This window comes from Nicotiana sylvestris, chromosome 12, assembly GCF_000393655.2.
Source record: "Nicotiana sylvestris chromosome 12, ASM39365v2, whole genome shotgun sequence".
NCBI lineage: Eukaryota > Viridiplantae > Streptophyta > Magnoliopsida > Solanales > Solanaceae > Nicotiana > Nicotiana sylvestris.
In genome coordinates this window covers 112,900,207-112,905,694 of record NC_091068.1, presented here as the reverse complement: position 1 = coordinate 112,905,694, position 5,488 = coordinate 112,900,207, and the positions used below count along the sequence as shown (strand labels likewise).

The following is a 5,488-nucleotide window of genomic DNA, read 5'->3' as shown; positions in this document are numbered from 1 at the left end:
GAGCATAATGACTTCAATAACTATGGTAAGACACCCACATACGAAATTTGGGAAAGATTCTTTGAGACCATTTTGGCACCTGGCAAGGAAATTTCCTGGATGACTTATGGGCAGAAATTTCATTCTAATGCACTCACATTTGAAGCAAAGTGCTGGTTGCATCTCATATGCGCCCGATTGATCCCATCACACAATAAAACGAAAGTCAATGGACCCCGAGCTTGTCTTGTCTGGTGTTTTGTTAATGGTCACGACTTTGACGTAGCTAAAATCATGTATGATGAGATGTTCACTCGCTGCAAAATCAAGAGGTATGGATTCTTCTTCCCTTCACTAGTTACTCAACTATGCAGGGCTGCTAGTGTGCCAGAATATCAACCTGCTGATGGGTTGGTTGAAAAGGAAAGCAAGTTCCGAGCTGATAAAGTGACAACGGGGAAAGAGCCGGAGGTAGTAGAGGTGGTAGAATCAAGCAGCTTTGATGATGATGATGACGATGATGAGGAGGAGGAAAATGAGGCAATGAATGTTGAAAGTGAGGCGCAGCCAGAAGCACCCCGTGCATCAGCTGCAAGACTGTCATCAGCTGCGAGACTGTCAAGATCAGCATCACAAGCAGCACCAGCAGCAACATTATCACGAGTAGCTTCATCTTCCCGATCTACCAGATTGCCTCGTCAAAACACATTGTAAAAAGAGGTGGAGGATCTTCGCATCACTATGACTGGGTTGGGCAACCGTGTGGAGGAGATAGCTGACCGACAAGTCAAGTCGGAGAAAAAATTTATGGGTTGACTCAGAGCATTGGGGCGTGCATGTAATGTGAATCCTGACACTGTCTCAGATCAGGAATGAAGTTTCGGGGAAGTATCTTTGCCTCTTTTCTTTTTAGAAATGAAAGTCATGGGGACATGCCTTACGTTTAAGTGTGGGGTGGAAGGATGGTATAATTATTATGGATTTTTAGGTTGTTTTAATTGTTTTGGATTGTTGGAATGTTTTGGTAGTGTGGTACAATATATAATGTTTTGGGATTGCGTGATTATTTCACTTTTGTTTTTAAATGTTTTGGTGATTTAGTATTGTTGGAGTAATTGTTCTTAAAACATATATTTTTTAGTAGTAATATTGGCGCGGCCCGATGACAGATTCTTTTGGATAGGAGTTCTTGAGGGACTGAGCTTATTGAAAACAACAAAAACATTTTTGTTTTTATTTTTGGTATTTTTAGGTAGTATAACAAATCTCCCTTGGTTTTTCTTTAAGCCACGGTCTTTTCCAAGGGTTTATTTTGAACCGGGCATATGTAGTTTTTCAGTGAGCATATATAGAAGAGAACTCATAGCGTTGACACACCTGAACACAATAGAACTTAGAGTGTAACGCTTAGTCTTAATTGTTGAATCTCACCGAAAGTGCCTTAAATTGTAAGTTTGTACTGAATTGAATGCTCGTAATGGAGTGTCTTGATGAGCTGATCTGGAATGAGTCATATGCCATGTGTGGTGAGTATTTGTGTAGTCCATGCATTGTATTTGTGTCTAAAACTTTCCCGGTATGTAAATTAAAGCGAAATATTAGGTGATGCTCGATTTGAAAAATGATGTTAGGCTTTCTTTGACCTTTTTGAGCTTAATTGCTTATCACAAATAAAATTTATCCCTAGTTAACCCTTTTGAGCCTTTAGACTTTTGTTTGGCACCCACATTACAAGCCTATACACTTTTGTTCTTTATTGACAGTGTTTTGATCCTTTTACCTCTTAAAGCACTTTAATTGTGAGAAGAACGCTAAAAGAAGTAAGAAGGAAATAAGTGTGGGGTGGCTTTTGAGTGGAACCAATAAAAGGATGAAAAGTGAACTTATGTTGTAAATAAATACACCACTAGCAGAAATTGAGTGACAAGAAAAATTATATTGTGTTTTGCTCTAGTTAGTGGGAATGAATTAATAGAGTGCTTAAAGAAGAAGGGTGTATTTGTGGGATGACATTGTGTATAAATGAGAAGTAGGTTGAAGAATTTATGCTGAAAAATTGCTCATGTGATGTGTTAAAGTGCTTAGGGGTTGAGTCACTATTCCTAAATACATCTTACCCGTCCCTTAGCCCTCATTACAACCATGAAACAGTCCTAATTGATTTTGGATTGAGCTAGCATACATTAGTAGAGATTTACATTAAGGGCAAGCTTATGGTACCAATTGCATGCATGTGACTTTTATTGTGAGAGTGAGTGCTTTAATTGATTATTATAAGTATATGACTGGAATGTGCGGAGTAATTACCAAATATTTCTTATTGGCATGATGGTGAGGGCATGTGACTTGTGACAGAAAAGAAAATCTTGACTTCTGTGAAGAGCAAATTGAGGAAGTTTGAATATGCATGACACTTGAGATTCAACTTTAAAGCTAGGATTGTTCACTGCTAGGAGCAGCATATGTACATTGTTCTCGGTGTAATGCGTTAAGGGAAATAGTTGAGTGAAGGGATCTTTAGAGATAGTTCTAATATAATAGTTTGATTGCTCGAGGACTAGCAATTGATTAAGTGTGGGGTGTTGATAATAAGCGAAATCTGGGTGATTTAGCTATTGTTTATGCTTCTTCTTGATGATATTCCAATGATATATTGTGATTAATTGATGAATTATGGGCTTTAATAGTGAATGTATACATTTCAGGTAAAGAAGCGTATATTACGTAAATCAAATATGATCGGAACCATTTTGGAGCAATAAATGAAAAACTCCTCGGAATTAATTATGGTGGAAGAACAAGAAAAGAATCAAGAATATGGGACAACTGGACTAGCGCGGTCAGGTGCGCGGCCAGATGCGCGGCCGCGCTAGTCCAGATTTCAGGAAAGGTTGTTTAAAGGGGTAAAATTGGAATTTCTTCTTAATCCCACTCAATTTACATAAAGCAAGAACTCTATTATTGGAGTTAAGGAGATGGAGAGTGGAAGATCTGATTTTTAGAGAGAGAAGGAGGAGGAAACTCATCTTCAACTATCAAAAATCAATAGGAACATCAACTTGGAGCAAAGATTTAAAGAGTTTTTCTAAACCTTCTCTTAGTATTTACGTATATTATGTTTAAAGATTTTTATTGTTGTTATTTGTATAATTATGAGTAGCTAAAAAACTCTAATATTCTTGGGTCATGGATGTTAGATAATTATGGTATTTGAAGCTTAGATTGAAGATCTTGAATCTATCGTTATGGGTTGTTTATTTGATTCTGCTTCTAATTATTTTACTGCGTAGCTAACAATGAAATATTATTTACGAATCTTGAGTTAAACTTGAAAAAGGAAATTCTTGATTGCATATAGAATCAAATAGAGCAAGATCCGAATCCTGGGCATCAGATGAAAGATTTGCAATTAAGATAGACATATACTTAATTGCCTTGTTTGGTTGAAAAATAGGAGTTGTAAATGCATTCTTGCTAATATTAATACCATAGACATATAGGTGTTAGTTTAACTTGAATAGATGCATAAGAGCTCGAAAGATTCTTATGAATATTATTAACCCTATAATCAATAACCCGGATAATTCAATTAATTAATCTAAAGCTAAAATAGTAGCATAATTTCTAGCAAGTCCATGACCCGGGAATATATTTATCCAAATTGTTATAAAAATATTGTGTAATTGGTGTAGTAATTTTATGTTGAATTATTGTGCAATTATTAAGTAAGTTGTAAATTGGTTCTTTATATATTTTGTGATAATTTAGCTTGAATTGATAATAGTTTGAGTCTACATCAGTCGATAAGTTGATCACAATTCCTCGTGGGAACGATACTCTACTTACTACTATATTACTTGTCGATCGCGTGCACTTGCGTGAGTGTTTTGGTCGCAACACAGGGTGTCGCCCAATTCTATATATCTTAGTGTTACTTTAAATGCAATGTTTATTTTAATTGTTACTTAAATATAATGTTTGTTTTGATTGTTACTTAAATTTTATTTTATCTTATTGTTAAATTCGTTATGTAACGACGAAAAGTGTCACTTTTTGGAACGATCGATTCGGTGTGATCGCGTCGTTAACTTATTTTTTTCTTTCATATTGGCCTTCCTTATTATGAAGTGATCTTATTTTATCTTTTACCCTACCTTTATAGTAATTCTATCTCGTATATTACTTTTTCTTTATAATATTGCAAGTTTATTCAACATATTGTTGGTGCATGACATCATAAAATGACGGTAATCAATACAATCTATCTAAGGATTGTATACATCAAAATGATACAGTACAATACAATACAATAGTATACTATATTATGAAACGATACATAACAACCATCCAAGCAGAAAGGGCAAGAAAGTAAAAGGAGAAGCACTATGATGCATATATACTCAATACACTCATCATTATTAATATTGCAACTGAATACACATGATATATCATAAAACAACAATTTTACTTACCTTATTATAACACAATTCAGTCACTTATGTAATATCTCACAGCACACAGGTGGCACATAAAGATGGAAAGCGGAACATGAAAAAGGAAAACAACATAAGCATGGGAATTTGTTTAAAATTCCTAAGGAGAACATGTATAACTCGGCCCACAAGTTCTGCAAACGGTGCCACTAGAGCAGTCTGTATTTACCCTGCAGGGTAAAAGACAAGCTCTGTCATTAAGTGCAGGAATCATAAGCTTCCTTCCATAATATTGTAGGAGTACATATTTAATGGTTTGTTTCGCGATGCCATCACTTGCATCCTCGGAACGCTCAAGACATTAACTGCATATTTATAAATCAATAGCAATTTAAATACATACTTAATGGCAAGTTAAACTGGGCAGACCGGTGCACTAAGCTCCCGCTATGCACAGGGTTCGGGGAAGGGCCGAACCACAAGGGTCTATTGTACGCAGCCTTACCCTGCATTTCTGCAAGAGGCTGTTTCCACGGCTTGAACCCGTAACCTCCTGGTCACATGGCAACAACTTTACCAGTTACGCCAAGGCTCCCTATAAAATTAGTGTGCAAATACATGTAGAAACATATCATATGCTCATATATATATATATATATATAGGTATGAAAAAAGAGAACTACTAACTAGTAATCGCCAAAAGGAGGCAGCAATGAGAAAAGTAAATCTTATTTCCGGCCATGTTAACACAACTTTAAGAATTGCGACAGAGGAAAGTGTATTTGGTTGAATTGTATTGCTCAATTAAGGGCTTTATTTATAGCCCCACTCCAAAGTTTTTTTCCTCACAGAAATCAATATTTTATTATGAAGTCGTGTATGTCGTGCATAACCTACTATGATTGCAATTCAAAAGAAATAAAGGCAGTATTACTCCTTCCGTTTCATTCAATTACAAAAAAAGGACACGTTTTAGAATTTTCTTAATAACAAGATTTTATAGCCACATATAAATGATATGAGTCATATGATACGTTACCACCAAAAATTTTAAATATTTTATAGCCTCACAAATG

At 35.5% G+C, this 5,488-nt stretch overlaps 1 long non-coding RNA gene across 1 annotated transcript; it reads right to left on the bottom strand.

Annotated features, from left to right (window-relative positions):
* Window positions 1–4,374: 4,374 nt before the first annotated feature.
* Window positions 4,375–5,205, bottom strand: LOC104238872 (uncharacterized). Its single transcript, XR_713978.2, has 2 exons — window positions 5,100–5,205; window positions 4,375–4,777 (listed from the first exon to the last, which is right to left on the bottom strand). It is a non-coding gene; the product is annotated as an uncharacterized lncRNA (long non-coding RNA).
* Window positions 5,206–5,488: the final 283 nt, after the last annotated feature.